We start from the raw sequence: 24,910 nt of genomic DNA, 5'->3' as shown, positions 1-24,910 counted from the left end.
TTGAAAGTCCTAGCCACAGCAATCAGACAAGAAAAACAAATAAAAGCCATCCAAATTGGAAAGGAGGAAGTAAAACTATCATTGTTTGCAGATGACATGATAATGTACATAGAAAACCCCATAGACTCCACCAAAAAATACAAAAACAAAAAACAACTCAACCTAATAAGTGAATTTGGCAAAGTATTGAGATACAAAGTCAATATTCAGAAACTGAAGGCATTTTTATACACCAACAATGAAATGTCAGGATCACAAATCAGGGAAGAAAATCCCATTTGCTACAGCAACAAGAAAAATAAAGTACGTAGGACTAAACTTAACCAAGGAGGTAAAAGACCTGTATGCAGAAAACTATACTACACTGAAGAGAGAAAAAGAAGACACAAATAAATGGAGGCATATACTGTGTTCATGGATTGGAATAATTAACATCATCAAAATGTCCATACTACCCAAGGCAATTTATAGATTCAACATAATCCCTATTAAAATACCAATGATGTATTTCACAGATATAGAAAAACATTTCAGAAAGCACATTCTTTTCTTTTCCTTTTTCTTTCTTTCTTTCTTTTTTTTTATATTTCTCCCTCAATGTTGAAAATATAACCTCCTCTTTAGCAACAAATCTCTTTGCGTCAGGACTGCCACTGATTCAAGCTCTAGAAACACAGAAGACACAGAAATGAGAAAAGATACCTTGTTTATATGAATGACAGCAGTATGAAAATTTTTGTGTCTTTTTACTTTAAAAAATTTCAACTTCATTGAGATATAACTGACATGCTGTTCAATTCTACCATCTAAATTGTGAATTCAGCTCTGGCCAGGTAGCTCATTTGTTTAGAGCATCATTCTGATACACTATGGTTGCAAGTTTGATCCTCAGTTGGGGCACATACTAGAATCAACCAATGAGTACATAAATAAGTGGAACTACAAATCAATGTTTCTATCCCTTCCTCTCTCTCTCAAATCAATAAATAAAAAAATTAAAATAAAGTATACAATTTATTGCTATTTAGTATGCCACAGGGTTGTTCAATCATCTCTACAATATAATTTTAGAACATGTTTAACCATTTGAAAATTGCTAAACTATTTACCAATGACTGCATCATTTTTACATTCCTACCAGCATGAAGATTCCAGTCACACCACAATTTTAGCAGTCCTTAAAATATCATCAAAATGTCCATACTACCCAAAGCAATTTATAGATTCAATGCAATCCCTATTAAGATACCAATGACATATTTCACAGAAATAGAACAGACATTTCAAAAATTTCTATAGAACCATAAATGACCCCGAATAGCCGCAGCAATTTTGAGAAAGAAAAACAAAGTAGGAGGGATCACAATACCAGACATCAAACTCTACTACAAAGCCACCATACTCAAAACAATCTGGTACTGGCACAAGAACAGACCCATAGACCAGTGGAACAGAATAGAAAGCCCAGAAATAAGCCCAGATCTCTATGGGCATCTAATATTTCACAAAGGGGGCAGAAGCATAAAATGGAGCAACAATAGCCTCTTCAACAAATGGTGTTGGGAGAGCTGGACGGCTACATGCAAAAAATTGAAATTGGATCATCAGCTGACACCATACACAAACATAAACTCAAGATGGATAAAAGACTTAAATATAAGTCGCAACACCATAAAAGTCCTAGCGGAGAACATTGGCAGGAAACTCTCAGATATCCCACGCAGCAATTTTTTCACTGATATGTCTCCTAAAGCAAGGGACATAAAAGAAAGAATAAACGAGTGGGACCTCATCAAAATAAGAAGCTTCTTCACGGCTAAAGAAAACATCAGCAAAATGAAAAGGGAGCCAACCCTATGAGAAAATATATTTGCTAATGATACATCAGGTAGAGGTTTGATCTCCAAGATATATGAAGAACTCACTCGACTCCACTCCAAGAAGACAAATGATCCAATCAAAAAGTGGGCAAAGGACCTGGGCAGACACTTTTCCAAGGAGGAGATACAGAGGGCCCAGAGACATTTGAAAGGATGCTCAGCATCACTAGCCATCAGAGAGATGCAGATCAAAAACCACCACGAGGTACCACCTCACACCGGTCAGAATGGCCATCATAGACAGATCAGCAAACAACAGGTGCTGGCGAGGGTGTGGAGAAAAGGGAACCCTAGCACACTGTTGGTGGGAATGCAGACTGGTGCAGCCATTGTGGAAAGCAGTGTGGAATTTCCTCAAAAAGCTGAAAACGGAACTGCCTTTTGATCCAGTGATTCCCCTGCTGGGACTATACCCTAAGAATCCCAAAACACCAATTCAAAAGAACCTATGCACCCCAATGTTCATAGCAGCACAATTAACAATAGCCAAGTGTTGGAAGCAACCTAAATGCCCATCAGTAGATGACTGGATCAAAAAATTAGGGTACATTTACACAATGGAATACTACGCAGCAGAAAGAAAAAAAGAACTACTACACTTTGCGACAGCATGGATGGAACTGGAGAGCATTATGCTAAGCGAAATAAGCCAGGGGGCGAAAGACAAATACCCTATGATCTCACCTATAAGTGGAACCTAACCAACAATACAAAGATGCAAGGAAAATAAGACCAGCACCACTGAAAGGAAAAGAAACCAACAGAGACAAGAAGGAAGGAGGGAGTGGGGGCGGGGAAAAGGAAGGGAAGGGGAAAGTCAAGGAACATATAGCAAGGACTCATGGACTAAACCAAAGGGGAGAAGTTGAGGGAGGAAGGAAGGGAGGGAGGGAGGGAGGGGGCAAGGGAAAGTGGTGGGGGGTTAGGCAGAGACAAATGTATTTGAAAAAATAAATTAATTAATTTAAAAAATTGTCCTCTCTTTTTTTTTATTTTAGCCATCCTAATGAGGTAAAGTAGTATCTTATTGTAGTTTTGAGTTACATTTGACTTTTGATTAACATGTTTATTAGTTCTATTATTGTTTTAGTTGATTCCTTAGGATTTTGTATATACTAGATGATATGGTATATGAATAGAGAGTTTCACTTCTTTTTCAATCTAGAAATCTTTTATTTATTTATTTATTTTGCTGCCTACTTACTATGACTAGAACCTTTAGTACAATGTTCACTAGAAACAGTAAGAATGGACATCTTTATATTGTTCCTGATTTTAGGGAAAGACAAGCATTCATTTTTTTTAAACATTTTTTGATGTTAGCTGCTGGTTTTGAGTGGATTCTTTTTATCCAGATTAGGTAAGTTTTCTTCTACTAGTTGGCTATTTTTTATCATGAGTGAGAATTAGATTTTGTCGAATACTCTTTTTGGCTCTATTGTGATAATTACATGATTTTTTCCTTTATTCTATTTATATAGTGATTATATTAATTGACTTTCAAAGGTAAAACCAGTTTTTCATTCACCTTGGTCTTAGTATTGGTATTTAGCATTTTCTATATGTTGCAGAACTCTGTTAGTATTTTATTAAGGATTTTTTCCTTCTATATTCATAAAGAATATTATTCTGTAGTTTTCCTTTCTTGTTATGTCTTTTGTATCAGAATAATAATTACTATCATAGGATGAATTGGGAAGGGTGCAATCCTTTCTATTTTGGAGGAGAGCATGTAGAAGACTGGTATTCATTCATTTTTGAATACTTGATGGAATTCACCACAGGGCCACCTGAGTCAGGGCTTTCTTTGTGGGGAGTTTTTAAATGGCTTATTCTATCCATTATTCATGATTGGCCTACTAAGATTTTCTATTTATTCTTGATTCAGTTTGGATAATTTGTGTCTGTCTTGGAATTTGTCCATTTTACCTAACTTGTTGGCATCATTTATTCATAATATTCTCTTATAATGCTTTCTGTTTCTCTAAGATTGATGATGATGTACTGATGTTCCTGATTTTGGTAATTTATACCTATTCTCACTTTTTGCTTATCATTCTAGCAAAAGTTTTGTCAATTTTGTCAGTATTTTCAAAGAACCAAGTTTTGGTTTTATTAATGTTCTCTATTGTATTTTTTCTCTGTTTCATTTATTTCTGCTCTATTTTTTATTAGTTTCTTCCTTCTACTTGCTTTGTGTTTAGTTGCTCTTATTTTTCTACTTTCTTAAGATGTAACATGAGGCTTTTCTTAAGATGTAACTGAGATCTTTGTTCCTTGTTAATACATGCATTTACAGATCGAAGTTTTACTCCACACACCAATTTAACTGCATCCCATAAACTTTGTTATGTTTTAAAAATATTTTCTAATATCCCTTGTGATTTCTTTTTTGACCAATCGGTGATTAGTGTATTCAATTTCCAGATATTTGTCAATTTTGAAAATTTCCTCCAGTTATTGATTTATAATTTAATTTCTATGTGGTCTGAAAACATATATTCTATTATTCCCATTATTTTAAATTTATTGAGGTTTGTTTTATGGTTTAGCATTTTGTGTACTATGGAAAATGTTCTGTGTTGTGTGCCTAGAAAGAATGTGTATTCTATTGTTTGGTGGAGTGTTCTAGAGAGATTGTCAATTCTAATTGGTTATAGAATTGTTCACGTGCCCTATTTCCTTGTTGATCTTCTGCCAGGTTGTTCTACCCATTACCTCCAGTGGGGGATTAAGATCTCCAACTCTCTTTGTTGAATTGCCTACTTTTTCCCTTCAGTTCTGTGCTTTTTGCTTCTTCTTGCCTTGTCCCTTTGAGTGTGAAACTTCCATCCCCTGAGTGAGTGGCGGAGAGGCCATCAGGGCCCTGGGGTTTTCCGCCTGTAGCACCTGGAATGGAGCTTCTGCCCTACAAGTGGCTGTTCACTGGGGAATACAGACCCAGTCCTGCTGACCTCACCTGCCTGGGATAGAGCTTCTGCAGCATGGGGCTGGCCGATGACTGGTTCCAGAAGCCTACTTCTTCTGGTGTGAAATTGTAGATTCTGGGAGCTGAAGGGAGAGGGAGTTCCTGTCTTCGTGGCTGTGCAGGCTTGGGGCAGAGCCACCCAGGGGCTGGAGAATGGGTGCAATGAACTGGGGCGCAGCCCAAATGCCACAGACTCTCACTCTTCTTACTGAGATTTCATAGGTTTTCTTGAATGAATGTTTCTTCACATACTGTAGAACATTTAGAGCAGTTTCATAGAATATGAATAATTAATTATGGTTTTTTATAATTAGCACCAGTGAAACTGTTGTTTTTCTTGGGAGAGAGTCTGCACAGCTCTATTCCTTAATTCCCAAAGCCCTGCTCCACCCCCTTCACCTGTTTAAGATTCTGAAATATACTGATTTTTTGCTTCCTTCTTTTTCCTCTCCCACTTTCATTTTATTTTGGTTATTTATTCTTTTTTTAAATTTTTTAAATTAATTAATTTATTTTTTCAAATACATTTGTCTCTGCCTAACCCCCCACCACTTTCCCTTGCCCCCTCCCTCCCTCCCTCCCTTCCTTCCTCCCTCAACTTCTCCCCTTTGGTTTAGTCCATGAGTCCTTGCTATATGTTCCTTGACTTTCCCCTTCCCTTCCTTTTCCCCGCCCCCACTCCCTCCTTCCTTCTTGTCTCTGTTGGTTTCTTTTCCTTTCAGTTGTGCTGGTCTTATTTTCCTTGCATCTTTGTATTGTTGGTTAGGTTCCACTTATAGGTGAGATCATAGGGTATTTGTCTTTCGCCCCCTGGCTTATTTCGCTTAGCATAATGCTCTCCAGTTCCATCCATGCTGTCGCAAAGTGTAGTAGTTCTTTTTTTCTTTCTGCTGCGTAGTATTCCATTGTGTAAATGTACCCTAATTTTTTGATCCAGTCATCTACTGATGGGCATTTAGGTTGCTTCCAACACTTGGCTATTGTTAATTGTGCTGCTATGAACATTGGGGTGCATAGGTTCTTTTGAATTGGTGTTTTGGGATTCTTAGGGTATAGTCCCAGCAGGGGAATCACTGGATCAAAAGGCAGTTCCGTTTTCAGCTTTTTGAGGAAATTCCACACTGCTTTCCACAATGGCTGCACCAGTCTGCATTCCCACCAACAGTGTGCTAGGGTTCCCTTTTCTCCACACCCTCGCCAGCACCTGTTGTTTGCTGATCTGTCTATGATGGCCATTCTGACCGGTGTGAGGTGGTACCTCGTGGTGGTTTTTGATCTGCATCTCTCTGATGGCTAGTGATGCTGAGCATCCTTTCAAATGTCTCTGGGCCCTCTGTATCTCCTCCTTGGAAAAGTGTCTGCCCAGGTCCTTTGCCCACTTTTTGATTGGATCATTTGTCTTCTTGGAGTGGAGTCGAGTGAGTTCTTCATATATCTTGGAGATCAAACCTCTACCTGATGTATCATTAGCAAATATATTTTCTCATAGGGTTGGCTCCCTTTTCATTTTGCTGATGTTTTCTTTAGCCGTGAAGAAGCTTCTTATTTTGATGAGGTCCCACTCGTTTATTCTTTCTTTTATGTCCCTTGCTTTAGGAGACATATCAGTGAAAAAATTGCTGCGTGGGATATCTGAGAGTTTCCTGCCAATGTTCTCCGCTAGGACTTTTATGGTGTTGCGACTTATATTTAAGTCTTTTATCCATCTTGAGTTTATGTTTGTGTATGGTGTCAGCTGATGATCCAATTTCAATTTTTTGCATGTAGCCGTCCAGCTCTCCCAACACCATTTGTTGAAGAGGCTATTGTTGCTCCATTTTATGCTTCTGCCCCCTTTGTGAAATATTAGATGCCCATAGAGATCTGGGCTTATTTCTGGGCTTTCTATTCTGTTCCACTGGTCTATGGGTCTGTTCTTGTGCCAGTACCAGATTGTTTTGAGTATGGTGGCTTTGTAGTAGAGTTTGATGTCCGGTATTGTGATCCCTCCTACTTTGTTTTTCTTTCTCAAAATTGCTGCGGCTATTCGGGGTCGTTTATGGTTCTATAGAAATTTTTGAAATGTCTGTTCTATTTCTGTGAAATATGTCATTGATATCTTATAAGGAGATCATTTCAGTGTTAGTAACAGGAAAGGGAATTGTAGAATGTATAATCAATAAATAGTTTCTTCTTGTTGGGATCTATAGCTACCATTTCTTACCTATTTCATGAACACAGGTGGTTTCATTGAGATTTCTGTTGAGTTTGAGTCTGATAAAATCATAGATAAAATAACACTGAATCTGCTCTAGTTCCTGTTTAACATTGAGGTACTGCTATGTGTGAGCTTCCTCGGGCAGCACTGTGGGGACAAAAGCTTGGAACCCTATTCAAGCAAACCATCATATATTTGGTTTGCTAGTACAATCTCTTGCTACATGGCATTAAATCTCAGGCCAAATTTAATATTGGCTTCTGATTCTTACCTGGATTTAAGACTGAAGCTAAGGTATGTATTACCCCCAATTCAGACAGAGTTTTTGTTATAATGGTAATAACGTATCAATTATATTTCTCACTAGTAGTCATGATCCCTGTGGTCCTGGCACAATTCAAATTAAGGCAGAAATCATTTGCATGACATAATTGATTTAATTGGACACAGGGCTTTGCCCCTATCATGAGATCAGGTTATTACACCTCGAAGAAAGAGGTATTCCTAAATATTTTATAAATCCCCAAATTAAAACAATTTTCCAGGTCTGTCCTATCAATTCCAGTTATTTTCTAATACTTTTTCCACAACCATATAATGTCAGCAAGATCTCCATAGGGAGAAGGAAAACTTACCAAGAGAAATAGTGTAATGGAGCCCACTTTCCTTTTTATTATGAGTTCCAGAAAATCATCTTGTCACTGTAAGTTGCTATTTTTTGATATTCAGTTTCCACCTGAAAAAGTTAAGTGTTCTGGTTTTATTTGATATCTTATTTGGTATTAATTATAAGAAAGAGATATTATTTACCTTTTCTATTTTATTTTGTGAGCATCCTAATTGGGTCCAAACTCTGGAAGCATCCTTACTTAACAAAGGAATTCCAGCAGGAACGGAAAGCCATTATATGTTTCCCCACTATTCAAGGCTATTTTGCTGGGTAGAAGATGCTCAGGAACAGCAGACAAGGGAGGGAGGAGAGTTCTAAGTTTTGGGGGGCCCTTTGGATTTAATGTCTAATTCTGTTTTAATATTAGAGCTCTTTTGTTTAAGTCAACTCTTACAGCATGGTGAAACTCACAGTCTAAACCCATTGGCCTTGTGTGACAGGACAAAATTCTCATGTCCTAATGTTCCCCTTCCCACAATCTGATCTAAATTCCTCATTTTGCAGGTTAAGGCCCAGAAAAACTAAGTGACTTGTCCAAAATTAGTCAGGCCTCTTGCCTCCAAGTGTGATCTTTTGAGCTTACAGGGCTGCCTCCTGGGAGAGGTAACTTCAAGATGTAAGACAGATTTCTTTTTAAATTAAATCATCTGTGTTAGTATTGTATTGCAGTTGACCCAACGTTGCCCCTTTGCTCTCCTCTGCCCATCCCGCCCCCCACTCCCATAGCCATCCTTTTCCTTTTCCTTGCCCAAGACTCCTGGACTCCCTTGTTAGTAGCAGTGAAAATGAGGGTGAGCATTCATGCTCTACCTTCCTTGCCACAACATACCCTCTAGTTCCTTTTTTTAATGGCGGTGTTGCATTCCAGGGGAGCCTCCAAAAGCCTGAGGGACTTTGTGGAACAGAGTTCTGGACTTAAAACTTTAGGCATGTAGAGTGAGAAAGATATATTTTGTTGCATCAGTCCTCTGAAACTTCAGGTTCTATTTGTTACCACAACTTAACATGTTCTACCCTTATTAAAATAATTTTCAAAACTCAGTAGGAAAACAGAGCACTTCAAGCCAATTTTGCATAAAAGATTCACTTTGAAAACAATGTGCTGAATAGTCTGATAATGAGAAGGTAGCATCTATTCAGTCAATTGTGGACTAAAAAGAAGAAGCAAGCTTAAATGGAGGTGAAGGCATGACAGGATTCTTGTTTTGTTTATTTGTTTGTCTTCTGTAATTCAGTAGCCTACACCTATGCTTTGGCAAAACTCATTGTTGAGTGTAGGTGAAATTGACTAAATTGTAGTTGTGCAACATGAAATGCTAATAGGACTTACAATTTAAACTTGAGGTTCTAACTTTTTAAACAATATTTTAAAATTTATTTGAGAATAGTTTGGTTAAAATCACCCAGTAAGGAAGACATTGAGGATATTAAGTTTGCTAAATGACTTCAGTGGATCCTAATGGTACTAAAGTATCAGTAATCTGACTTCTTTTTATGCTGCACAGCTATTTTTCTGTTACATTAACTTCATTTTGTATTTTTTGGATCATTCCCATGCAGCTTAGAGTGCACTGAGTTGTGACCTAATTGCCTTATTATGCAATATTAAATAACCTATAAAAAAAGGATAGAAGTGTGAATTAAAAGAAATGAGCCTTGGTCACTGTTGGTGGTATAGGACAGCAAAATAATAGATTCATCCCCAATATATATAGGATATTAAGCAAAACATATCACTAGAATAAAGACCTTTCAGAATTTTTTTGGAAGGAAACACCCCAAAATGGACCAATGTGAACTCATTTAAATCTGAATTAAGTGAAGAAGTAAATATAACTCAAGGATAGATTCTATTTTACAAATAATACATCCTTCTCAATATTTTATGCCTAATTTAAAATGTCCATATCCTACCTTCTCCCAGTAATATATCATAAACCATAAGTGATGATACTTCCAGGTCTTTAAAAATTACCTAAGTCATCCATTTTCAAAGGCATCTGATTTTCTGCTATAATTAGAAAAAGGAGGTTGTCAGAACAGATTTATCCTGTTATTTTTCAAAGGTAGGATTGTTATGCATTAACTAGTACTAAATAGTAGTTTCCCACTATAACTGTTTTTTACAGTTCTATTCAAGAAAATATTTCAAGACCAAAGTTCATAAAAATTGGGACAGTTCTTGTAACTGCTAGTTAGCTGGGTTTGTTTCCTTCTTTGATTGTATTTTTTGTTTGTTTTGTTTTTACTTTTACAAAGTAGACAACTCTGAAAGAGTACATATATCCAATCTGAAACCAAAACATTCTTAACATATTTGCTAACTTTCTTAATTAAGATACTTGTTTCTGGGACTTTAGCTATCATCTCAAAACACATGAACTCTCATATGAAGAGATCTTAAATTAAGACTTTCCCCTTTCTTCCAGGGTTAGTTTCTAAGGTCATTTTAGTACTAATTCAGGTCACTATTTTTTTTAACTTCTCTCAAATAGTGCCTTCTTTCTGTCCCATCATCGCCCTCCTTGCCCTTCCAGACCCTCATAGCTCAGCAGCACTGGGGTAGTGGCTCCTTTACCGTCTTCTTGCTTCTCTTTCTTGACTCCAGTGTGTCTTCCACATGACCAGACAGCCTGCCTAAAATACTCCTTTCATCCTGGTTTTCACCTATATAACACATGAATAGAGTAAAAGAATTATAGTGGCAGACTGTTGTTTTCTCTGTCATCTTTTTATCACATCTTAACCAAAAGTCCCTCCACTCTAGCCAAGCCAACCTGTGGATTTGGCAAGAAAAGAGTTACTTTCCTTCCTTGTGAAACATATTCCTTGTGTTCAGTACACTAAACCCTTTCCTTCATGATTATGTACTAAAACTCTAAGGCAGGAAGGAATCATCTTGTCTCCAGTTTTTGAAAAATAGTCAAGGGTAGTCACTACAGTTAAGCCAATAATCAGATTAGAACCCCAGATGCAAAATTATTACAAATCAGACCTCCCTTTGCATTCTCTTCTTGAGCTGCTCTCTCTTCATATAAAAATTTCCACCAGGTATTTCTGCATTAATCAGTTCCTGGATTTTGAGCCTCTGGTAAGAGATAAGAAGGATGGATTATCTCATCATCAACTGAAAATCACCTGTAGGTTTTACATTTTAGAAGCTCTTTTTGCATATTTATGTTAAGAAGTAAGTATAAATTTGTCCTGTAACTTTTCTTTTTGGGCCAATATTTTTTTGGTCATTTTTCATCAGTTTTAATTACCTAGGATAAGACTATGAAATAAACAACTTTTAGGACTTTACCACCTAGAATAGGAAGCATTTTAATTAACTAGCCTGCTATCCAAGCTATACTCAGGGATAAAGGTAGAATTTCTTTTTTTTTCTAATTGAGGTATAATTGACATGTAACATTAGTTTAAGGTGTGCATAATAATTCAACATTGGTTCTTTTTAATTCTAATGTAGAACTCAGTTATTTTATTGACAAGAACATTAAATTTAGTCTAATGAAACTACTTCAGCTGGATTCTACTCTCTGGCTATGGTTTTCAAATGTTCTCAATTTAGTGACTCACTTTTTCTTAACCAATAACTTTCCATTTATCTCTTTATTATGACATTACTATATCAAGAAAACAGAAATAGTTTGAAAATTCAACAACATGTGAAAAAGTGAAAACCAGGTCTGAGAAAAGAAACTGAACTCTATTTGGTATTTGGGTTAGGCCCTCATAGAAATTGATAATTAACACAGGGCTCTGTAATAAATGACAATTATGGATGCTCAATTGATTTGATTCAGTTTTGAACACTTTGGGAAAACTTAGGTTGGTGGATCTCGATGTCCCTAAAACCAGTATGTGTGGACTTCCTCGGACAGAGCATCTCCGAGTGTGGTCTTAGAACCATGTGAATCAGAATCATCTGAGGTTTTCTGTAAAGGATTAATTTCAGAACTTCATTCCAGATTTTTAAAAAATGAAATAATTGGGATGGTATCTACAGATGCAGAAAAAGAAGTTGATAAAATCCAACACTCATTCACACTGAAGTTTTCAGAAAACTAGAAATAGAAATTCCATCAACTTGATAAATAGTATCTACAGAAATCTACAGCAACTTACAAATCTACCTCATACTTAATGGTAAGAAACTGAAAGCTTCCCTACTGAGATCAGGAACAAGGAAATAAAGTCTCCTGTCACTACTGTTTTCAACATCATACTGGAAATCCTAACTAATGCAATAAGAAAAGAAAAGAAAAGAAAAAAGAAGAGGTATACAGAATGGGAAAAAAGAAATAAAACTTTGTTCACAGATGACACTATTCTCTATGTAGGAAATTCAAAAGAGTTGACCCCAAAAACATACTAGATGAAGCAGAGGATCGAATCAGCAAGCTGGAGGATAAGGTAGAAAAAAGCTCCCAGAATGAGCAAGAAAATGAAAAAAGACTCAAAAAGAATGAAGAGGCATTTAGGGAAATGTAGGACAACCTGAAACGTAATAATATCCATATAATAGGGATACCAGAAGGAGAAGAGGAAGAAGAGATAGAGAACCTGTTTGAAAAAAGTAATAATGGAAAACTTCCCTAATTGGAGGAGAGAAAAAGTCACTGAAGTCCAGGAAGCACAGAGGGTCCCATTCAAGAGGATCCCAGTGAGGCCCACTCCAAGACACATAATCATTAAAATGGCAAATATCAAAGGCAAAGAGAGAATCCTAAAGGCAGGAAGGGAGAAACAGGTAGCAACATATAAGGGAGCCCCAGTATGGCTATGAGCTGACTTCTCAACAGAAACACTACTAGACAGAAGGGAATGGTAAGAAATCTTCCAAGTCATGAAAAGCAAAGGCCTGCAACCAAGACTGCTCTACCCAGCAAGCCTCTCGATTAAAATGGAAGGGGAAATAGGGAGTTTCCCAAACAAAAGAAGCCTAAAAGAATACACCTCCACCTAACCAGCATTGCAAAATATGCTAAAGGGACTGCTTTAAGAAGATGAAGAAAAAGGGTCTGTCTATGACTACTCAGTTCCTTTCACAGTCACCAATACTTGATAGTATCAATATTTTTAATACTTATTAAACTGATTGTGACAATGATGTTATTTTAGTTGTTCCTTTATTATTTGTTGAAACTAAACCTGTTTTTGTATATTTCCTGCCTATTTCTATTATTTTAAAACAGCTTTAAATGACTTTTTGGTATTCTTTATCCCATTTTTTAATTAAATGTTTGTAGAAATTTTTCCCTAAAAAAAACCCCTAAAAATGATTAACCCTTTTTTAAATGTGTGGCAAATATTTTTCTATTCTATAACTTGTCCTTTAACATTTTTAATATGTATATTACTATATAGTTTTAATTGTTTAATATAATCATATTGTCAATATTTTACTTTATAGCCATGAGTTTGAATATTTTACTTTGGGGTAAGAAAAATATTATTTTGTATTTTCTCCTAAAACTCCTTAGATTTTACATATTGATTTTTAACTCACCTGAATATTTTTTGTATAACTTGTGAAATAGGGCTCTATATTTGTTTTATTTCAGGTAATAATGGTCCACAAACCTTATTTGTTGAATAAGCCTTATTTTCTCCATTGATTTGAAATATCAATTTAAACATATATTACATTGTTAGAAATATATGTTTGTTTCTAGAATGCTCATTTTATTTCATTGATCTACTTGATTATTTCTGTGCTGGTGTCATGTCATTTTAACTGCTGAGACTTTATAGTGGATTTAAATTTTTTAATATTTTATAATGGATCTTGACATTTAAAAAAATAAATGAAATCAATCTGCATTTAAAAAAAAAGAAATAAAGATCTCCTACCTTTTGAGACAACATGGATGGAACTGGAGAATATTATGCTAAGTGAAATAAGCCAGTCAGTGAAAGACAAAAACCATATGATCTCTCCTGTAACTGGGATCTATTCAACAAAATAACTAATGAACAAAATAAATCATAAGCATGGAAACCTGGAGCAGGCTGAAAGTGATCATAGAGGATGGGGAAGGAGGACAATGGTGGAAAGAAGGGGAAGGAACTAGATGAAGAACATGTATGAATGACCCATGGACATGGACAACAGTGTGGGAATTGACTGTGGGAGTGAGGGGTGGGGTGAGATGGGTGGAGGAGGGCAAAGGGGGAAAAATTGAGACAACTGTTAATAGAATAAACATGATTTTTAAAAAAGAGTTAAAAAAAATCTTTGAAACTAATAAGCAATTACAACAAGTTTTCAGGATATGAGGTTAATATATGAAAGGAAATTGCTCTCCTATATACCATCAGTAAACAAGTGGAATTTGAAATTAAAAATAAAATACCATGTATATTAGCACAGATCGAAATACCTAGATATAAATATAACAAAATATAACAAGTAATGTAAGAAAACTAAAAAACGCTAATATAAAAAATCCAAGCATAAATAGAGATATAGTCCATGTATTACATGAATAAAAAGGCTCAATATTTTCAAGAGGTTAGTTTTTCCATTTTGATCTACAGAGTCAATGCAATCCCAATCAAAATCCCAGCTAGTAATTTTGTGGATATTGGAAAACTTATTCTAAAGTTTATGTCAAAAGACAAAAGATTCAGGATAGCCAACATAATATTAAAGAAGAACAGAGGACTAACCTACTCTGCTTTAAGACTTACTATAAAGCTATAGTAATCAAGACAGATTGATACTGGTGCAAGAATAGACAAATAAATCAGTGAAAATGAATAAAGAGCCCAGAAATAGTCCCACATAAATATAGTCAACTGATTTTTGACAAAAGATCAAAGGCAATATAATGAATAAAAGATAGTCTTTTCAACAAATTGTACTAGAACAACTGGACATCCATATGTGGAAAAAAAAAGAAGAATCTAAACACAGTCCTTACACCTTTAACAAAAATTAATTCAAAATAGATCACAGACCTAAATGTAAAATGCAAAAGTACATAAGTACTAGGGGAAAACATAGGAGAAAATCTAGATGACCTTGAATAAAAGTCATAAACATATGACTTTTTAGACATAACACCAAAGGCACAATCTATAAAGAAAGAATTGAAAATACTCTAGGCCTCCTTGCACAAATAAAAGGACAACAACCAATTAAAAAAAATAACCAGAACTGCCAGAAAACTGAATTGTATGGATGTCTGACAACCAAGGAGTTAAGGAGAAAACATTTATCCAGACTGGTAGGAGGGGTGGAAATGGGCAGCTAGGGCAGAGAGGACATGTGGCAAGGCAGTGGCTAGAGGACCGGGTGGCCCCACGTTTGCATGCAGATAAACTGGGAGAAACAGCTGGGGAGTGAGACAGACCACGTGATTCAGCGGGGGAAAACAAAGTGCCCCCAAACCTCTGGCTATAAAAATCTGTGAGGAATGCAGCAGCTGGAGAAACTTCCTGCCTCACAGGAGAGTTCGTTGGAGAGATCCCCAAGGGTCCTAGAACATACACAAACCCATGTACCTGGGAATCAGCACCAGAAGGGCCCAATTTGCTTTTGGGTTGTGGGGAGAGTGACTGAAAGCCAGCTGTGAGCCAGGCAAGGGCATTGTTCCCTCTTGGACTCCTCCCCCGCATACAGCACCATAATGCAGCGACCTGGGTTTCTCCACCCTGGCAGAAAATTAAGGCTCCACCCCTTCTAATGTAACAGATGCAGACACAAAGAAATATGGCCCCAATGAAAGAACAGATCAAAGCTCCAAAAATAGAACTAAGTGATGAAGAGATAGCCAACCTATCAGAGGCACAGTTCAAAACACTGGCAATCTGGATGCTCACAGAAATGGATGAGTACGGTCTCAATGGAGGAAAAAGTGAAGGCTATGCAAAGTGAAATAATGAAAAATATACAGGGAACCAACACTAAAGGGAAGGAAACTGGGACTCAAATCAATGATTTGGAGTAGAAGGAAGAGCTAAACATTCAACTAGAACACAATGAAGAAACAAAAATTCCAAAAATGAGGAGAGGCTTAGAAACCTCCAGGACAACTTTAAATGTTCCATCATCTGAATCATAAGGGTGCCAGAAGGAGAAGAGGAAGATCAAGAAATTGGAACCTTATTTGAAAAAATATTGAAAGAGAACTTCCCCAGTCTGGTCAAGGAAATAGACATGCAAATACAGGAAGCTCAGAGAATCCCAAAACAGGAAGCATGCACCAAAGCACATCATAATTACATCACCCAAGTTTAAAGATAAGGAGAGAATCTTAGAAGCAGCAAGAGAAAAGGAGAGTGACCTACAAAGGAGTTCCCATAAGGCTATGAGCTGATTTCTCAAAAGAAAACTTATGGGCAAGAAGGAGCTGGAAAGAAGTATTCACAGTCATGAAAGGCAAGCATCTACATCAAAGATTACTCTATCCAGCAAAAAATCATTCATAAATCAAGAAAAAGGAACCATGAGATACAAATAGTTGTTTTTCAGAACAGTGAAAACAAAAAAGAACCAATCAGAAATTTTGGAATTAAAAACTATGGTTATTTTTTAATTAATAGACAAACATATTAAAGAGATAATTAATAAATTAGAAGACCTAGAACAAAACAGAGTATAAAATGGTGAAGTTAGACCTGAATCATGAAATGTTCTGAAAAGTTCCAGCATATACCTAATATGTGTTCTAAATATAAATATACTTATGTGTGTATATATATATATATATCTGCTCATCCTGGAAGCAATATATATAGATATATATTTATAATGGAAAAGACGCTACATTTGAAGAAATGAGATCTTATCTTTTTTTTTTTAAATTTATTTACTTTTTAAATACATTTGTCTCTGCCTCTCCCCCACCTCTTTCCCTTGCCTCATCCCTCCTTCCCTCCCTCAGCAATTCCCCTTTGGTTTTGTCCATGAGTCCTTGTTATATGTTCCTTGACTTTTCCCTTCCCTTCCCTTTACCTGCGCCCCCCCGCCCCTCTTGTCTCTGTTGATTTCTTTTCCTTTCAGTGTTGCTGGTCATATTTTTCTTGCATCTTTGCATTGTTGGTTAGGTTCCGCTTATAGGTGAGATCATAGGGTATTTGTCTTTCGCCCCCTGGCTTATTTTGCTTAGCATGATGCTCTCCAGTTCCATCCATGCTGTCGCGAAGTTTAGTAGTTCTTTTTTCCTTTCTGCTGCGTAGTATTCCACTGTGTATATGTACCATTACTTTTTGATCCAATCATCTACTGATGGGCATTTAGGTTGCTTCCAACACTTGGCTATAGTAAATTGTGCTGCTATGAACATTGGGGTGCATAGGTTCTTTTGTATTGGCGTTTTGGTGTTCTCAGGGTATAGTCCCAGCAGGGGAATCACTGGATCAAAAGGCAGTTCCATTTTCAGCTTTCTGAGGAAATTCCACACTGCTTTCCACAATGGCTGCACCAGTCTGCTTTCGCACCAACAGTGTACTAGGGTTCCCTTTTCTCCACACCCTCGCCAGCACCTGTTGTTTGTGGATCTGTTTATGATGGCCATTCTGACCGGTGTGAGTTGGTACCTCATGGTGGTTTTGATCTGCATCTCTCTGATGGCTAGTGATGCTGAGCATCCTTTCAAATGTCTCTGGGCCCTCTGTATCTCCTCCTTGGAAAAGCATCTGCCCCGGTCCTTTGCCCATTTTTTGATTGGATCGTTTGTCTTCTTGGAGTGGAGTCGAGTGAGTTCTTCATATATCTTGGAGATCAAACCTCTACCTGATGTATCATTAGCAAATATATTTTCCCATATGGTTGGCTCCCTTTTCATTTTGCTGATGTTTTCTTTCGCCGTGCAGATGACGTATTTCACAGAAATAGAACAGACATTTCAAAAATTTATATGGAACCATAAACAACCCCGAATAGCTGCAGCAATTTTGAGAAAGAAACACAAAGTAGGAGGGATCACAATACCGGACATCAAACTCTACTACAAAGCCACCATACTCAAAACAAGCTGGTACTGGCACAAGAACAGATCCATTGACCAGTGGAACAGAATAGAAAGCCCAGAAATAAGCCCAGGTCTCTATGGACATCTAATATTTGACAAAGGGGGCAGAAGCATAAAATGGAGCAACAATAGCTTCTTCAACAAATGGTGTTGGGAGAGCTGGACGGCTACATGCAAAAAATTGAAATTGGATCATCAGCTGACACCATACACAAACATAAACTCAAGATGGATAAAAGACTTAACTACAAGTCGCAACACCATCAAAGTCCTAGCGGAGAACATTGGCAGGAAACTCTCAGATATCCCACGCAGCAATTTTTTCACTGATATGTCTCCTAAAGCAAGGGACATAAAGGAAAGAATAAACAAGTGGGACCTCATAAAAATAAGAAGCTTCTGAGATCTTATCTTTTGAATTGAACAATTACACTGAATATTTCCCCCTAAGGTTAATAATAGAAAGCAATAGAATAAATAAAATCTTTAATGCTGAGGGAAAAGGAATCATAACCTGAGGCTCTATACAAGACAATGTTATCTTGCAGGAGTAAGTATAAATTAAGCTTTGGACAAAGTCTAATAGAATTTACTTCTTACAGATTCTTGCCGAGAGAACTATAAAAGGATGGAGTCCAGCAAGAGGAAAAGTGAATCGAAGGAATGAAGTGGGATACAAGCAATAGTGGTAAGTAAAAAAGTAGTAAAATATGTGCATTTAATTCAAATATAGAACACGGTGATTGTACTGAAAAAATTGTTAAAGTCAGGTCAGCTGAATTTGCTTTGATGGGACACTCCTCTCTGCTATGGTTTCAAGTATTTACAATGTAGGAACTCACTCTTTTCCAACTATTAATTGCTGTTCCTCTCACTACCTGACCATCATACAATACTAAAAAGACAAACAGTTGGAATTTCCAATAATGTTAGAAAAAAACAGAAGGTAACTTTTTATTTGTCTTTGTAATCTCTGAGAAATCTCATCTTGTTCTTAGAAGAGTGAGTACCGTGTAAAAGATGCTTAAAAAAATATTTCTCAAGTTAATACATATATTTTTAATTAAATTTTAAAATAATTTTTGATGAGAGCATTTTGGTGGGATTATATATCAATGCACAGAATCATATCACTGGTTTCTTCTTACCAGAAAACAGTGATAACTGTGAAGCTGATTAAAAATACGTTTCAATGTCCACATTTTAAAAACTTCTAGCAACCTTCGAAGAATGATTTTTGGGGAGGTAGTTTTCTGTGGAGTGTTTAGGTCCTTGAGTAAATCTTAAGTTTAAAATTACTTGGTTTTCTTGGGATAACAAAAAAAGATGGTTCTTGGTTGGAAGGACAAACATATTTTTAGAGATAAAGTTCTAGTGAAGTGTTCTGTCAGGATATGTTGCCTGGTCATTTTTATATGGAACAGGGAGACATAAGCTTTTCACCTTCACTTGCTCAGCCTAGAAGCAATGTTTGTGTTGACGCTGCATTGCTACCCTAGTGTTAATTTAGGGGATTCTCAAAGGTGGCCTAGCAGTTCCAATCTTGTGGCAAAATCATCATCTTGACAAAATATAATGGTCATTCTCTTACACCTTTGCTCCACACGCAGCTTTCCAGTCAGAAGTTGGGTACATTGATGGTACTGGCACTAATAGTCAAGACACTTTTGTTAATTCTGTGATTACCTTAGAAAGACATGGCTTTTGACCATATTTTCATGGCTGCCAAGCCTGAATGAGCCATTAATGTTAAAAGCTAGGTTTTTCATGAAGCAGGTGGTCCTGGTATCAAAATATCTATCTATTTGTTACTTGTTGTAAAGTCAACTATGAGAAAGTCTAGGTCTTTTATATGTTTTGTTGTTTTTGATTTGGAGTTATTGATTATTAAAACTGGTTATGTGGCTACCTACTGAGGGTGAGCTGCACAGGGAGTGTATATTTGGACTCAGATATTTAATTACTTAGGGCAGAAGGATGAATGCCAGAGCTCCTAATCCATATGGAGGTCTTTTTTGCTTTCCTCCCTTCTATCTTTTTGTCTACTAATAGCCAGTTAGCATCCACTGATTTTTTATTACAAAAACAAAACATAAACCTAATAAATAGCTAATCATTTCTGCCTTCTTATGGTATATATTTAAAAGAGGATATATAATTTGGATCAACAGTTAAAGAAATTAAAAAAACCTAGTCACAATTATACTCCAATTAACAGCATCTATTGTTCGACATTAATGCTTTCCCAGGCTTCGGTACAAAAGTAACCTGTGATTAGTCTACTGGAATCAAAAGATTTCCAAGACGTGTAGTGAGAATTCTGGTGCTTTGGGGCTTCAGAAAAACTTTTTTGGAGAAAAATCTCAAGGAAATGCTTTTATTTTTCCTTTCAAAATCATCTTGAACTAACTGCTTTGAAATTATGAGAAAGAGGGGACTTATGTCCATTTTCCTTTAACCATATTTCTAAATGTTTTAATAAAATATATTGATAGTGTATAGTACTTTGCACCTGTAATAAAATCAATGGTCGTTTTGACAATAAGATGGAAGTCGCACTGGGCACTTGAAGCCAGCCATGATAGGTAGGGAAGTGTATTATTCAGACTCCTTTTAAGAGATATAAACTACAGCAATTTAACAGAATTTAATTTAAAGAATTGTCAGCCAGGAATTGAAAATATGGAGAAGAGAGCAGTAAGGTTTCATAGAGCATCCCTAGGGCTAAGAGAATAAAGAAGAGAGGCTAGGATTATTAAAATTTAGAAGCTTGGATGAGGGACTCAGTGACTGGGACTCAGGTTTCTGAGGAGCAGTTGTTAGTGCTTCGGGAATGCCACAGAGGTGCTGCATGGGACTGGGAACCAAACCTCGGTGGAAGGGGCGCCAGTTGGCTACAGGGGATCCTCTGAGGAGGGGCCACAGCGATGTTGGTCCTGTGAGTGCCGGGAAAAAATCTAACGGGACCCTAGCCAATGTGCCTCAGTTGGTTGGAGTGTCATCCCTTATACCCATACAGCAAAAGACGATAGGTTCATTCCCTGGTCAGGGCACGTATGGGAGGCAACCAATTGATGTTTCTTTCTAACATCTGTCTGTCTGTCTGTCTCCTCTCCCAGTTCCCCCCGCCCGCCCCTTTTCCTCTCTCTAAATTTAATAAAAATATTTTTTAAAAAATTTTAAAAATCTCACTGGTGTTAACTGTACTACTGGAACAACCAGCCACTGGCAGGGAGAGTCTTTTTTGGGTGATGCTGAAAGAAATAGGAATCAAAACAGGACCAGGAAATAATCTGGTAGGAAAGTATATCTTCTCTCTCCTCTAATCTACTCTCTCTCTAGTGCACCCTATTGCCAGAGCCTAAAAGTGATCTAGCTAGCAAAAAGCTGCTTTGCAGAGTCCCAGCCTCAGAATCACAAAAAATGAAGAGTGGATTTAAAGCTAAGAGATGATAGTTTAATATCAAGCACAAAAAACAAAACAAAGCAAAACAAAACTGACTTGGCTTGCTTGTCTTCCATGAGATTATTTCACGAGGATTATATTCAGTATTTGTGACTTTCATGTTTTAGGTAAAAATAACTATTTTTAAGAAAATATTTTTATTGCTGAATTAGCTCAATGGAAAGTGAAAAGAAAGTTATTGAATAAATATCGTTGGCTGAACAAATGCATGTGCTTCCCCTTGTCTTTTAAAATGGCTTAAAGGATGTTTTTAAAAATAACCTTAATTATAAAACAATAATAATTCATGACTGGAAGAAAGCGGATGAGGAAAAAGGAAAGCTGATGACTTTGATTCATGCAGAACACCGTAGAAAAGGCAAGCTCTAAAGAAAGCAGGCGACACTGCTGCAGATGTGGGAATGATTCCCAGGGAGCTGCAACTTTCAAGTCAATGAATGCAAGAAGTGGTTGTGGCTTCTGGACCATGGGGATCAGTAGTCGTGTCATTTCTTTCTGAAGGGAAAATAAGTCTCCAGTGGTGCTGAGCACTGAGCAGTAGCAGTTGGCTGTCAGGATAAACTGATGACTGTATGTAGGCTGTAAAATCAAAGAGCAGTCCCTTGTGTGGCTAGTGACCTCCAGGAGGAGCGTGGAGCAGCGGGGCAGAAGACTGGGTACAAACAAACTCACCAACAAAACATGCCCTGTGCTTTCCCACAATCCCCTGAGGGAGCTGTCCAAGAAAGGAGCAGGCATCTCAAAGAATCAAACACTGACTCTGGAATACAAAGATAACCAGAGAACCAAGGACTGCATGAGAAATCTATCACTATGAGAGTCAGTAAATTCACCAAATAGATGACTTTACACCTGACAATTTAGTTATTTGACTATACAAAAATAGTGAAAGAAACTATAATTGATATTGAAGAGATGATATAACATCTATTTTTTAAAAGGCATTATTGGAAGAAAAATATATTGGTAATAATGAATCATTGGTCATTTTAAAATAATCTTAATTATAAAATAATTTATGACAGGAAGAAAGCAGACGGGAGAAAAAGAAAGCAAATGAATTTGATTCATACAGAACCACATGGATTAACAGCAATACTTATATTAATTTGAATATCTTGGTAGAAATTTCAGTATCTCATTACTTAGCTTAATGGCAAAGTAGACACGGTTAGAGAATAAGTTAAAAAGTCAAGGATTTCTTCAATATACAGAACCAAACACACACATTAAAAATGACTACTGTAATAAATGTTGAAAAACTTTATGTTACATGGAAGATGTGCCCATAATGTGCAATATCCCGTGTCTTCTAAGCATTCCATGCACATAGAATAGAGAGGGTAAAATGGAAGATAAATCAAATAAATTATTTACAAAACATTTCAAAGTGAAGTACAACACTAATTCAAAGGCACCGTCAAATGACCAGTGAATTAAATAATGTAAGATGTATAGTTTTGTCTCTTCACTGTTATATCCCTAATATATAAAACAGTGCTTGGCACATAGTAGGTCCCCAGTGAATATTTATTGAATGAATAAAACTAAACATAAAATAACAAATTGAGAACACCATGGATAAAGAAAAAAAATCCCAAATGTCTACGAAGTGAAAAAAAGAGAGAGAGACAGAAATGAGAATTAAGTTTGCATTAGACTTAACAATAGGAGACACTAAGTGGGGCAAAACTTCAAATTCTGAGGGATATTGATTTTGAACCTAATATCTGATAGCCAACCACAGGAACATTTAAAGGTGAGTATAAAACAAGACATTAACTAATATGCTCAGACTCAGAAACATAATCATCCTCAGGCCCTCTGTAAAATAACTATTTAAACTTGTGATCTGGCAAGGTAAAATGATTGAAGAAGGGCATAGACTGGTGAGCAAGCAAACCAATAAAACAGGCAGTAAAGTCCATATAATCATGCTTCATTTAAAAAACATAACAATTTAGGACTAAAATCCCCAACTACCTCACCGGAAGAAACAGTGGGTCAGGCGATGGTTAACGGTCAGTAAGGATTACACTGCAGGAGAAAGGAAAAAATTGCTGTTATTTTTTCAGTAGGTTTATGTACAAATACATTTAATTAAAAATATGTTTATCATAAGGGAAACCATAGATGAAGTATTCTTAAAATACAGAGAATAAAATAATTTTTTAGAGTATTTGATTTTTAATAATGTTTGATTATTTTTAATTTTTTAATTTTTTATTTTTAAATTACAATTGATATTCAGTATTATATTAGTTTCAGGTATACATCACAGTGTTTAGACATTTATATAACTTATGAAGTGATTTCCCCCCCAAAAGTCTAGTATGCATATGACCCCATACATAGTTATCATGATATTATTGACTATATTCTCTATGCTGTACTTTAAACCCCTGTGATTATTCTGTAGATGCCAATTTGTGCTTCTTAATTCCTTCACCTTTTTCACTCAGCCCTCCAACTCCCTACTATTTGGCAACCCCTTCCCATCTGGCAACCCCCTCCCATCTGGCAACCATAAGTTTATTCTCTGTATGTATGAGTTTGTTAATTTTTTTTAGATTTCACATATAAGTGATTTCATATGGTATTTCTCTTTCTCTGTTTCTTTCTAACTTACTCCACTTAACATTTTACTCTCTAGGTCCATCCCTGCTGTCTCAAATGCTAAGATTTAATTCTTTTTTTTATGGCCAAGCAACATTCCATTGTATATATACCATTTATGCTTTATCCAATTATCTGTTGATGGGCACTTAGGATGCTTTCATACCTTGGCTATTATAAATAATGCAGCAATGAACATAAGGGTGTTTATATCTTTTCAAATTAGTGTTTTTAAAAATTTAATCTTTATTATATATTTCTTCCATTACCATTTAGTCCCCTTATAACCCTCTCCTCCGAGCAGTCACCACACTGTTAAATTAGTGTTTTGGATTTCTTTGTATAAATACCTAGAAGTGTGATTGCTGGGTCATATGGTGGTTCTATTTTTAAATTTTTGAGAAACCTCTATACTGGTTTCCATAGTGGCCGCACCAATTTGCAATCTCACCACCAGTGCACACAGGTTCCTTTTTCTCCATATCCTCTTCAGCCAATACTTGTTGTTTGTTGATTTATTAATGATAGCCCTTCTGACAGGTTTGAGGTGATACCTCATTGTGGTTTTAATATGCATTTCAATACAAACATTCTTAACATTGATAGATACTCTCAAGTCCTCAGTAGCAAAGTTTACCAATTTATACTCTATCATCAACATTTAAAAGTGCTCCTTTCCTTACCTTCACAATACTTAATATAAACAAACCATTTTTCCTCTCAATCTGATCATATTTTGCAACTTGCCATTTATTATAATAAAAATGTATTATGGCTATCCCTTGAGGTCATTAAAAAGAGAAATCTAACTCATTCTTTAAAAAAAAAGATTTTATTAATTTATTTTTAGAGAGAGGAGAAGGGAGGGAGAAAGAGGAGGGAAACTCTTAATGTGTGGTTGCCTCTTGCATGCCCCCAACTGGGGACCTGGCCTGCAACCCAGGCATATGCCCTGACTGGGAATTGAACCAGCAGCCCTTTGATTTGCAGGCTGGTACTCAATCCACTGAACCACACCAGTCAGGACATCTAACTTATTCTTTTTAATAGTTGTGTAATGTTTCATACTAACCGGTACTTTAAGATTATACTTGTTTTGTTGTTGTTGCTCTCATTAATAGTAAGCATTT

The 24,910-nt window shown here is 36.3% G+C and overlaps 1 long non-coding RNA gene across 1 annotated transcript in view; it reads left to right on the top strand.

Moving 5' to 3' along the window:
- Positions 1-18,388, top strand: part of LOC129083903 (uncharacterized) — a 117,987-nt gene extending 99,599 nt beyond the window's left edge. The window contains exon 3 of the long non-coding RNA XR_008530511.1: positions 18,301-18,388. This is a non-coding gene — a long non-coding RNA (uncharacterized LOC129083903). The remainder of the gene's footprint in view (positions 1-18,300) is intronic.
- Positions 18,389-24,910: the final 6,522 nt, after the last annotated feature.

Source organism: Pteronotus mesoamericanus, unplaced genomic scaffold (genome assembly GCF_021234165.1).
Source record: "Pteronotus mesoamericanus isolate MK-2021 breed Mesoamerican mustached bat unplaced genomic scaffold, CSHL_Meso_final scaffold_167, whole genome shotgun sequence".
Taxonomy (NCBI): domain Eukaryota; kingdom Metazoa; phylum Chordata; class Mammalia; order Chiroptera; family Mormoopidae; genus Pteronotus; species Pteronotus mesoamericanus.
The sequence above is the reverse complement of the archived record's forward strand: the minus strand, read 5'-3'. Positions and strand labels throughout refer to the sequence as shown.